The sequence below is a fragment of the Leptidea sinapis genome, chromosome 17 (genome assembly GCF_905404315.1).
Source record: "Leptidea sinapis chromosome 17, ilLepSina1.1, whole genome shotgun sequence".
NCBI classification, from domain to species: Eukaryota; Metazoa; Arthropoda; class Insecta; order Lepidoptera; family Pieridae; genus Leptidea; species Leptidea sinapis.
Genome location: NC_066281.1, coordinates 7,114,788 through 7,128,489, shown reverse-complemented (window position 1 = coordinate 7,128,489; position 13,702 = coordinate 7,114,788). Strand labels below are relative to the sequence as shown.

Below are 13,702 nucleotides of genomic sequence, written 5' to 3'. Positions count from 1 at the left end.
TTGTCCTTTGTCCATAACTTTATGTTTTCGGTAGAAGTAACAATGAAAAAGATTGAATCAGATACTCTGTCAGTTATTGAGATGCACGCTGAAATACAGGGGATTCGCGAGAAGATCGAGCAAAGAATAAAAGACAAATTTTTTGGCATCAAGCGAATGACTTAATGCGTGAATTAACTGCAGACGCAAACGAATCACTAAATAATGATTTTCTACAGTTCTGCAATAACTTCATAGGCTATCTGCTATCACGATATGATTTTTCAGAAAATAACATTCTCTCCAAGGTAATTTTCTTAAACTTTAAATCTGAAATAAAGTACTACAATTTTAAAGAAGCTGTGGAACATCTTAAAATAGAAGAAATAAAAGAATTCCAAATAATCAAAAAAAGCCTGGATATTGTTTGTACAACTTTTGATGGCAAGAGAATAGGTGCGATTGAAAAGTGGAAGAAAGTCGCCGAAGGGTTTTTCGAATACCGAAATCCCTAACATTTTCCGAATTTTATCTTTCGTTTTTAGTATTCCTAGCTCAAACTGTTTCGTAGAAAGAGTTTTTTCACAGATAGTACTGAATTGGACTGATGCAAGAAATAAATGTACCCCTGTATGTAAGAAATTAATTACAATTGTATTGATTTTTACGGATATGTTTAAGCGAATAAAAATGTGATAAAACTGACTCGATCTTTGGAAAAATATCTTAAATAATAAAAAATGACTACAAAAATTTTTGTTTTTTATTAGTCCCGGGTAAAAAACTGAAATCCCGTATTTTTTGCCCATTTAATCATTTGTCCCTTATAGGCTGAAAAAAAATTTGGCAACCCTAGTGGTGATACTAATGTGTTGAACAAGGCTTGTAAGAGAGAAAAGTACATCACTAACGAAGATATAGCAAGATAGAAAAGGAAACTGAATCTATTATTATTGCTAACCGGTCACGGCCGTCGGCCACGTTTGGAAATAGCTTCTTAACTAACTAACACACACATAGACCTATCAGAATTGGTCGCACATTATCGGGCTGTCTGGCCGTGTATACGCTGGTATATATTCTAGGTTTATTGTTTTAACAACGCCAGTTCAGTTAAGAACTCCGTATTTACTAATTTTCAACATCACCCCTCACGAAAAATATTAAAAACATTCATCATCCTCCTTCTATTATTTATAAATGTTTTTATTTGTATCAGGCGAACATAAGTGAAGAAGAGATAGTAATATCTTTAAAAAGCAATGTGACGCGTGTCTTATCTTATAACCTGACGTCACGTTCATGATTGGCGCTTCGGAGTATACTATATTGATATCAGGGGAACATAATCATTAAAGTATGGATAGTGCGAGTAATATGTATTTGGCATACATTTGGAACATTCACAAAGTTCAGAAAGAGGTCACAGTAACATCTGTAAGAGAAATATTACTAATCTTTCTCTTCTCGTTTTTTATCTATAAATAAAATGCGTAGGTCACACTAAAAGTTTTGCGTAACTTAAAGAAAAAACATGTTATAACCAAAATATTATGTTTATTGCTTTTGAAAATACCCTCCTTTACATTTTAAACATTTTTTCATGCGATCGAACCATTTTTTGAAACAGGAAGGACCACAGATCTGAAGGCATGTTTTGTACGTGCTGATTGAACGCAATCACCGCCTCTTTGGAATTGATAAAATTGAAACCTCTCATCAAATCTTTGATTTTGGGGAAAACACAGAAATCGCAGTATAGTAATGTTGTGTCACTTCATTGATTCCCGAACTTTTAAGTGCCGCCCTCGTAACAGTAGCCACATTATTTTCGTTGACGGCAGTTGAAGGTCGCCCTTCACGAAACTCGTCATGTAAAGAAACCCGACTACCTAACCCGACCCCTCTAACATTCAGCAAACCAAGGTTGCAATGTGTCAAATAAATTAATATTCGAAATTCAAATAGTTCCGATTAGCTAGAAGTGCCCCATGTATGCCATACGTTATCCATAAAATGCACTGGAAAGAAGTTACCATGTCGGTACAATCAAAGTGTGACTTTAATTCGTTGCTTTCAGTTTAATATAATATGGAAAACATCCTTAAAATTCTGCCTACATCAGTTCAAGAAATTATACGGTTTCATCGCATATTATGTTTTATTACGTATTTATAAAATAACTAGCTGATACCCCGCGACGTCGTTCGCGTACGTATTTTTACACCTTGGGTTACATTACTGGACTTTTAGTAGGGATCCCTAATTTTTTGAAAATGTTCTATAGCCCATAACACTCGGGGATAATGTAGCTTCCCAACTGTGAAAGAATTATTCAAATCGGTTCAGTAGTTGCGGAGCCTATTCAATGCAAACAAACAAACAATCAAATCTTTCCTCTTTATAATATAAGTATAGAAGTATAGAAATACTATATTTATAAGGTACAAGGTAACCTAAAATTCAACTGTAAGTTGTAGTAACCTTTCTACCTTTCGCTAAAATGCTTACGACAGATTATGCTATAGGAATTTTTAAATTTACTTGGATCGTAAAAGGCGCTGAAACCTTTTAGCATTACTTATAAGATGATATATTTTAAGCCCGCTTAACTTTATTATATGTAGATGTAGGCAAAGTTTTAAGGAGCTTTTTTAACTTTAATAGATGATCTGTTACTAAAAAGGCCGCCTTCTTCAGGTAGGATTCAGCTTTTTTAAGGATAGCACTATCGTTCTGGGAACACCGCGTAAGGAATTCATTCCAAATATTGGAAGTACATGAAAATAGAAAAGTGGAATGTTCAAACTAATTTTGATTTGTCGACGTGCACGTTAGTTAGTGGTTTAGTCTTAGATTAAGGATTGGTCTCCGCTGCGATCCAACTATTATACCACACTAACTAAAAACCATAGGTTTTTTATTACGGCAACTATAATATGCTTTCAAAATACTTACTGTTGATATTTGATCCCAGTGTCTTTCTTATTTCTTGTAGTATTATTTTTACAAAGTATTACTATGCAACCCGGCATTTTAGTTTCAATTATCAGCAAAGTTTACGTTTTAAAGTTTTAAGTAGTATTTAGTAAGTCAAACATAAGTGATCACATTGTTACATTAATCACAATTAAAGAGGCGCTGATATCGTTTTGTTTTTAATGATTATGATGTACAATGGCGACGAACATAATTTATTCTGTTAGAGTAAAATAGAATAAAATAAAAAAAACTAATAGCGTAGATTATTTATACGTCTAGATAATACAATTACAGCAATGAACACGTTGAAAAAATAGCGGTGAACAGTTGACCTCTATTTTCAGTAATGCACGCACACCAACATAAAGTGACACACAAATCGCGAGTGTAAGACGTAGCTTATTATGCACAGTAAAGTAATAAATCTGGCCTGATCTCTACCTAAACGTATTATTTACCTAAGGCTAATAGTTTTGTGTTAATAAGGTGCTACTTATTGAGAACTGAAGTGAAATGTCATTATGAGGTATATGTACTTTATAAACGTCATTCATAAAACGGACCGTACCTTATAAACCTTAGAGTTCGGAAGGTATTTCACAGGTTAGTTAAAATATCAGTAGTAGTAAGCTTTCAAAATAGCTTTTTAAAATATTTTTATTCCTCTATACAATATGATTACTTTCATTAAAGGAATAGCAGTAATATTGAAACGTATTTTTAAGTTATACAAATGATACAAACCATCGGAAAACTTTGCACAGGATGCCTCTTTTTCGGGAGGCAGTTATGTGCAACTAAAAAGGCATTAAAGGCATTTATTTTCTCAAAATTGATTCATTAGAATTCTTCTTGATGTCATTTCTAACTCTACCAACGCATCGGAAACAAATGGCGCTCTGAGAAAGAAGAGGGCAGAGTCTTATTGTGTTTTAGTCTGCAATTATCTTCTCAACAAAAGCGTAAAGAGAAACTCAATATTTTTTTATTAAAAACGAAATGAAACCTCAATACATAAATCAAATAACTTCTTAAACATTGAAATATACGAAGAATATCGTTAATTATCTTAATCTCACTTATGTTAACCACGACCTTTATTCATTACACTAATTACTGAGAAAATCTCGAAAATGTTATTCCCGAGCGTTCATTTCTCTTAGGTCGCTTATCACATTCAACCTGCGGTTCCCCTCAAACTGTGATTCCCTTTTTCTATGTTGTGCGTCCTTTTTTCAGCAAAATGATATTATTATCTTTATAATGGTTAGCTTTTTGTAGGATAAGATGAATAATGATCGTGCAACTATGTTTGAAATGTTTTATTTATCTTTTGAACAAGATTACTATTATTTTTATAAAATTATTACAAGCAAGCGTCGCAAATATGTCGGTTTCAGTGAGTCGTGCATCTTTGTGCCGTTTGGTGTCGACACACTTGGCCCGTGGGGCCCAGAAGCGCGGAGAATGTACAAAGTACTATCTACGTGCCTCAATATTGCTACTGGAAACCCAAGCGCTGGCAGCTATTTCGGTCAACGGATCAGCCTAGCTATCCAACACGGAAATGTTGCCAGTATTCTTTGTACGCTTCCACGTAATGATAGTTTTAATTTTATGCAGTCATAGTATTGTAAATATAGTTATAAGATTTACATTAAACTAATGGGAGTAATATTGAAACCTATTTATATGTTATACACCAGGTACAAAGCAGTGGGAAGACAGCTTTACACACGGTGTCTTTTGTTCCGTGAAGCAATAATTGGCAAATATTATTGTATTTCAGTTAGCAGGGCGCGGTAGCTAATGAAATAATTGGCTCAATGATACAAGACGCTCCGAACTTAAGATTCAATCAAGGATCTAAGCGGCACTGGATTTTAATGGGCAGGGCATAACACTTACCCTCAATTGAAGGTCTTGCTCATGTTTTTACTTTTCTCATGAAAAGTTGAGTGACATCACGAAGAAAATCTATGAACTATTAATTGAATAATACGGCGTGATGGGAGTTGTAAATGAAGACATATTAGTTTTTAAAAAGAAAAGAGTTTTCGATCCTTCTTATCGCATAGATCAAGCCTTCTCTGTGATAAATAATACTATAGCCTGACCTAGGAATAGTTTGCGCGAGAGACACTTCCAAAGTGGTAAAATGCGTCCCTCCCCCGGTAACTTAAACAAATATATAATGTACATTACCATGCAAACTTCCACCTAAAATTGGTTTGAACGAGATCTGGTTTGTTTTTTTTAATACGTCATAAATCGTAAACCGCAATTTTGCTGCTACGGAACTCTTCATGGGCGAGTCAGACTCTGACTTGGCCGCTTTTTTAGAATGTGATCTAAGTTGGTAGTATAATACATATAATCTATTTAATACACACTTTCACTACACTACCTACCATCATCCAGACATAATATGATACATAAGTGGCGGTGGCAAACAAAAACTCTAGCATTTTCATGGAAAGAATCATTTAGAGAAGTGTGCCTGATAAACAAGACCACTACCGGTAACTGGGACACTTTTAATCAACCTACATTGAATAAGACGTTAATTACATCTTTACCATCGATCTGGACTGGTGATGAAGGTAGAAGGTATGCAACTTAAGAGGGACATATACCACTTACAAATAAAAAGAAAAAACGATTGTCGTTACTGCATGTGGCGATTTTTCAGTTTATTGTTTTATCATTGAACTTTTTTCCATTAATAACCTAACTGTGGAATGTAATTCCTTTCATGATGTTTCTAGAGAGAAACGATATTAAAATAAAGTGCGTACAGACGCCTTAAAGGCCGACAACGCTTCTGTGTTCCCTTTAGTATTGAAAGAGTCTAATAATAACGAAAAGCCAATTAAATCGCGGTTAGCAACCTACTAGTTAAAAATAGTTTCGAACACTTGAGTTAATACTGTCAACGATAGTAGTAGATATAAGTATGCTCTAACTATTAAGTCAATGAATTCGTTACTGGTAACAACAGTCTGGCCTACCCCGCGACCTCGTCCACGTGCAATAGTTACTTTGGGCTGCATTGTTTATTTATATATATTTATATTACGATATTAAAATAAAGTGCGTACAGACGCCTTAAAGACCGACAACGCTTCTGTGTTCCCTTTAGTATTGAAAGAGTCTAATAATAACGAAAAGCCAATTAAATCGCGGTTAGCAACCTACTAGTTAAAAATAGTTTCGAACACTTGAGTTAATACTGTCAACGATAGTAGTAGATATAAGTATGCTCTAACTATTAAGTCAATGAATTCGTTACTGGTAACAACAGTCTGGCCTACCCCGCGACCTCGTCCACGTGCAATAGTTACTTTGGGCTGCATTGTTTATTTATATATATTTATATTACGATATTAAAATAAAGTGCGTACAGACGCCTTAAAGACCGACAACGCTTCTGTGTTCCCTTTAGTATTGAAAGAGTCTAATAATAACGAAAAGCCAATTAAATCGCGGTTAGCAACCTACTAGTTAAAAATAGTTTCGAACACTTGAGTTAATACTGTCAACGATAGTAGTAGATATAAGTATGCTCTAACTATTTAGTCAACGAATTCGTTACTGGTAACAACAGCCTGGCCTATACTACAATAATATATATATTATATAGGTACTAGCTTTTACCCCGCGACCTCGTCCACGTGCAATAGTTACTTTGGGCTGCATTGTTTATTTTTTAATTTACTTTGCAAATAATACACATAGAAACTGCTGTGGTTAATACATATTTATAAGCTACATACTATAGTGCTTTCATCCCCCTTTTTCATCCCCTCACAGATGTAAATTTTAAAAAACGCTAGAACAAATATTTATTTATTTTTATCATGTGCCTAAATACAAAGTTTCATGGCGTTATATTCGATAGTGACGAATTTTCATACAAACGTCCACCTCAATTTCTTTAGATATTTCATATATAAAATATAACAACCATTATATCATACAAACTTACAAAATAAATGTTACAAGAAATATGAAATCATATTTTTGTATGTAGGTTAGTTACTCTTTGATCCAAAAAATATTTGGGCTCGTCCGGGATTTGAACCCGGGACCTCTCGCACCCAAAGCGAGAATCATACCCCTAGACCAACGAGCCATTACGTTTACGTTTATAAATTTAATAAATAATGTTGTGTAAATTTATTTATAACGCGTTGATTACATCACTGATTATTAATATGTTAATGTCAAGTTATGCTCAAAACTGGTTATCATGGACATTTATTGACACTTTAAAGCAATTTTAACAGACTTCTTAACTTTAATGATATATTTAATGTTCAAGAATTTTATAGATTTGGCTTTCAGATGAAATTATTTAACAACAGATATAAGTTGTCGAGTCTCATTTTCCCAGTAATTTCACTAGCTACGGCACCCTTCAGACCGAAACACAAGAATGCTTACACATTACTGCTTCTCGGCAGACATAAGTGCTGTGGTGGTACCCAAAATTTAGCCGGCATCCGATGCAAAGGAGCCTCCCACTGGTAAAACTTATACCATAATCATTTTATGTATGACACAAGCCACGAGCTAACTACTGAAAAGAATACTCGAGGACATCGATCGTTGTAGGTCCACACTTAAAGCGGAACAGAGCTTGAGCAACGCGAGTCCGCTTTTACACAGCTCATTTAGTGTGGACGCACCCTTAACATGTTAAACTTTAAAACACCAAAAGTGCTCATATTGAAACGTCAACTTACAATAAAGCCGTTATAACTACTTGTTAATTAATTCTTTCATAAATAATTATGATAACTGTAAAGGCAATAAAGCATTTAATCAGAAGAAAAGTTATTTCCAATGTGCGAGAGCTCTGATAAATACATTTATAATCATTTACGGTTAATCTCTGAGTTAAACATAAAATCCGCATAATACGTCAGACTCTTCAATAAAATGTTGGAGAAACTATTCTGGTAACAAGTGACATTTCATCGATCTGAATAATCGATAATGAAACAATTAAATCTCATGGCCATAAAGTTCTAAGTACACAATTCCTTAAATAAATGCAAATAATACTAATATATATATATATATATGTATATACTAGTGGACCCGACAGACGTTGTCCTGTACACACACACGTCTTAAATTTGAAAAATCGGTCCAGCCGTTAGGAGGAGTTCACTAACATACACATGAGCAGGAGAATTATATTATATGGACGGAATTGAAAATCTAAACCAATCTCGAATCCACCTGAAGACACACAGAAAGTTTCATTAAAATCGGTCCAGCCGTTTAGGAGGAGTTCAGTTACAACAGACGGAATTGAGAATCTAAACCAATCTCAAATTCACTGGAACTCGCAAAAAATCATATAAATCGGTCCAGCCGTTTAGGATGTAGTTCAATTGTGAATCTAAACCATTCTCGAATCTACCTGAAGACACACAGAAAGTTTCATTAAAATCATTGAAGCCGTTTAGGAGGAGTTCAGTTACAACAGACGCACAAGAGAAATATATCACTCACTCACTTGTGAAAACAGAAAAATCACATGAAAATTGCGATATTATAAAGAGTCGAATAAATACATATATTAATTGGAAAACATAAATCACATTGGTATATGGCGGGTGAGGATCTAACCATGGGCATTATGGTAACAAATTAATGGTTCTACCTATGCGCCATCAACGCGTTTTTTACCAACGAAGTCACTAACTCTTTGCTGGTCCACCCTAAAACATTACAGACAGAAATTTTTATAACACACACAAGTCTTGTGGGCGGCACTGTATGGTAAAGTCGTTGCCTACAATTATCGCGATGGTTTCTCATAGTTATTTTTTTATGTTTGCCTTACAATATAAGATAATATAAGTAAATAGTGTACAAATATGTCTCTGTGCTTTTGGCGCACGGTTTGGGAATAGCGGCCGCTGGCATGAGTATTCCCTTTGCTCGTAAAGTGATATATAGATCTGAGTACGACGGACCCTAATAAAATTTAAAGTAATTTATTGTACTACAACTTTTACCGCATTTGAGTCCTTAATATAACCTAATAAAATTATACTCTTCGATTTGTAGGTTTACGACCATAATATTACTAATTCATTTATAGAATTAATACTAGAATTGTAGTGTGTGTATCACCTTTATACACCAATGCACACATCATCGCTCCAACTAGTATATAAGGAGTTGCGTAGTAATAAAGGGGCATACAATCGCAGTCAGACTTATAATCATTTAATACCCGAACATTGCAGAATAATTATTTACCTGAAAATGAATCTTTCCATTCGGCGCTGGTGATGTCGCTGGAAATCCACATTTCCGTGTTGATAACCAAAACAATATAAAATAAACTAAAATCGTATTTTGAATAAATACTTTTGAATACAGCTGAATTGAATGCATTTACTGAACAATTATAATTAAAAGTAACATTATTTATTACATATTATGTTATTTTTATAATATATAATCTGACGTTTCGTGTATTTTCTTTTGTAATGTATACCCACAATCAATTTTTTATACCAATGTATGAAAATGTATTTTGTACACATATATTTTCAAGGTGGGTTATCAAACCGATTTGAGAAAACTGAGCGAATTAACAAGAAAATAAGTTCGGAATTAATAGACTTAATATTATGTAACAAAGCTATACAAAAGTGAGATTTCAAAATAAAAGCCGAGTTTGGAATAGACAGTTTAAATGTGGCTTCTAGCTAGCGTGAGACAATAACTCAATTCAATCTCTCCTTTTATGTAACGGCTACAATTGTGTCGCACTGAATAAATCGAATGGAATCTAAAACATGTTTTCGTAACAGTGTCGTACTATTTCCAAAACGTATATCTTTACTCTTTAAATTCTTCATTTGTTAATGTGTGGTTTGGGTGATTCAGGTGATATTTCTGGTTTACAAGGAAGTTTCGCATAGTGAATTAATTGCTAACCCAGACTAAATAGGAAATTACTATAAAATCGATAAGCTTTGTAATATTTTATAGGTTCTGGCGTAGCAAATTTTCTCCATGCTCCTTTAACCAGATACTTAATAGTTATTCGAAATTAATAAGTGGTTATTTACGACACGAGGCTGACGAGCAAGAATTAAAATGGTTTTCGTACTCTTTAAATAGCACTAAGTGTTAGTTAATTGGGTACAAAGTAGGGATGGATACTTACGTTAATACGTAATTTATAACATTACGTAATATAACGTATTAGGTATAACATAAAATATGATGTTTGACATACGAGGTAGTCCTTCTATAGCGCCATCTTGTTTCACGTAATTGTAAGAAAATAAGTACTCTTTAACATTTTGAGAGGAAGAGGGTCGTTTCAAGAGTCAATTATTTTGTTCCAAGCACGTTGCAACTTTAACCAGTTATTGTGTCATCTTCGCCGTTGCATCTCTAAGCGGATCAATTGAATTCGGGACGAGAACTCAAAGAGCTTAAAAAATGCTTTTATTACTCGCTGGCGTGAGTATATCGTTATTGAAGGAGCATACTTTGAAGGCGATATAATAAATTTTAATGAATAACTAATATTTTATGTATTATTGATCTATTTCCGGTAGTTTTCTGACGGTACACTTTATATATTTCTCAGCTATATCTCCCAAAATTTTTATCTTGCTAGTTTTCCCTCCAAAAATTGCCATTCGAAGAAGCTGGGCGAAAATAGAGCACGGCAATACTTCAAGCCGGCCCACATTCTAGCGCTCCGGCCACATATGGATTTTTGCTGTCATCTCTGGTCTGGCGCACCCCAGTATCAGCTCGAACTATTTGACCGCGTGCAAAGCAGAACAGCTTGAATTGTCGAGGACCCAGTGCTATGTGAACGGCTGTATCACTTGGCTAATTAGGATATCATCCCCACTATCTGCACATGTGGCGTTCCTCAACAGTGCGATTTTCAAGAAGCTTTCTTCCACGTACTGCAAAGCTGTGGAATGACCTTCCTTGTGCGGGGTTTCCGGGATGATACGACATGGGTATCATCAAAAAACCTTTCTTAAAGGCCGACAATACTCCTGTGATTCCTTTGGTGTTGCAGGAGAGTGTGGACGGCGGTGATCACTTAACACCAGGTGACCCGTACGCTCGTTTGTCCTCCTTTCCCATAAAAAAATACCAGGGTGTGATAGGCTATATGATAATCTTTTAGATGACAAGTTAAACTGAACCGTGAACAGTGAACCCTACACGAGGAGTTGCCATCTGTTATCGGCCGTTACGCGAGATTTAATCTCACCCTACATTAAATTCAAAGTGTTAAGATTTGACAAATGGGTGCCATTCTGGAGATAAGCCGCCACCTTGACACGACCTTACGATAATTATTCTCAATCAAAACTTTTGATTATGTCATCATTTGGCTAGATTATGGTCGTCGTCATCTTAATATTCTATCGGCCTTACAAATAAATTGGCATATAATAAAACCTGAAAATAAATCAAGAATATGCCAAATGTTGACTATATCGCTGACAACACTGTCAATACAATGATAATTCTGAAGTTTTCCGGATGTCAAGCAGCCATGCAAATAATCGCGGGAAATGTTATGCCTCCGAATAAACCAATCATAAGCAAAATGTCTATTTGTAAACATGTAAGGCCGTTATTGTTTCGCAATGGAGGATTTATATATAAAATGGGACGAGAGTTAATTCAATTTAATAATAGATCGTACAGTGTTTATATTATTAACGCTACTATTGATGTTCATTGAGCACGTAATAGAGGCCTTACAGATTAACTCGAGTGCCCATGATCATGTGGTATAAATAGCTAACGACACATGTCGTCCTAACTAAATCAATTATATGGGTTGATATTCTAACGAAGCATTTAGATAATATAAGTTTTTAACAGCATGTATGGGGGTGGATTAATATAATAATTGTAATAAAAATCACTGTTATATTGAACACCACATTCAGGACTTAACTAAAAAAGGAATACCTTTTTTTATGGAATAGGAGGACAAACGAGCGCACGAGTCACCTGGTATTTAGTGATCACCGCTGCCCACATTCTCTTGCAACACCAGAGGAATCAAAGGAGCGTTTGAACGCGCTTATTTTGAAGGTACCCGTGTCTTATCGTCTCCGAAACACCACAAAAGGAAGCTCATTCCACAGCTTTGTAGTACGTGTAAGATAGCTCTTTGAAAACCGCACTGTGGTTGACCGCCACAAATCCAGTTGGTAAGGATGATATCCTAACTTGTAGCGTCTCGTGTGAAGGTGGAATTCAGCGGCAGGAATCAGGTTAAACAGCTCTTAGGAACACTCCCCGTGATAATTGCGGTAGAAGACACACAATGAAGCGACGGCTCTACGCAATGCCAAGTGATCCAGCCATTCACAGAGCACTGGTGACCTGGTACCTGTATGGAGATGTGCAATCTCCTCTGCAATGGTAACTGTATGTCGCTTCTTTATTTGCGTGAAACATCACTATCACTACGATATTATAAGGCAAAGTCCTTCGCCGCGCATGTCTGTCTGTTCGCGATAAACTCAACAACTACTGCACCAATTTTCAAGTTGTTTTCACCAATATATAGCGTTGTTCTCGAGGAAGGTATAAGTATATAATTTGTTAAGTTAAGGTGTTACTATATTTTTGTATATATACGATATTTGTTGGTGGTGTCTGAATGAATAAGCCGTCTGGGAGCTTTCAACGTTCAAAATCAATTATTATATATATCATGGAATTGTGTAAAAATTTATAGTTCTACAGAAAAGTCCGAGATGGTATAGGTAGGTATATCTATCTATCTCTTGAGGATGCTCTTGAGGAGAAACATGTACTAATTTAAATTTTAGGGTGGTTTTTCACATTATAACGTTGTATTTTATTTTTAAAATAATATTTTTAGGGTCCTATGATGTAAAAATAACAGCTGTTGTCTTTATAAGTTCTTTTAATAACAGAAATTAACAATATTAGAATATACTCAAGACACTAAGGTACATAAGCAACTAATTTTTTTAACAAAATGAAAATTCGAAATAAAATGAATTCAGAACTTGTCGGCAACGATTATTCATTGAATTAATGAGACATGTTTATGTCATCATGCGGCATTCGCTCCCAGTGGAATTGTAGCAAATCCTTCAGCTGTTGGGTTATTGTCACACCGTCCAAGTCCTTCAAAACACGTCTCTGGAGCATGTCCCATGCGTGCTCGATGGGGTTGAGGTCTGGCGATTGTACAGGCCAGAGCAATACCCGGACGATCTCCGTTGCCAAGTATTGACTGGTTCGCCGAGCTGTATGTGAACGCGCATTGTCATGCATTAACGTAAAATCGGAGCCAAAGGTTTGTGCAAATGGATGGACATAAGGTCTGAGAATATCCTCAACGTAATTTTCAGCGTTCACGTTTCCATTTACAAAAACTAGCTCAGTTCGCCTGTTCTGCGTAATACCCGCCCATACCATAACTGTTGAGCCGCTGTATGGATGAACTTCCTGAATGCACCTGAGCCTTTCAGTATTTCCGGGCCGACTGTACACTCGCACCCTTATTGTATCAGCCCTAAACCCGAATTGCGACTCATCGGAAAACATAATTTTATCCCATTGTTCCTAGGTCCATGTTCTTCATTCTCTACACCATTCATTTCGACGAGCGCGATTTATTCCCTGGACTTCCACAAATGATTCAAGACCAAAATTAGCCAAATCAGTCCAGCGG

General features: G+C 35.4%; 1 non-coding gene across 1 annotated transcript; it reads right to left on the bottom strand.

Moving 5' to 3' along the window:
- Nucleotides 1–7,024: 7,024 nt before the first annotated feature.
- Trnap-ugg (transfer RNA proline (anticodon UGG)) lies at nt 7,025–7,096 on the bottom strand. The gene has a single exon. It is a non-coding gene; the product is annotated as a tRNA-Pro (tRNA).
- Between the last annotated feature and the right edge of the window lie 6,606 nt (nt 7,097–13,702).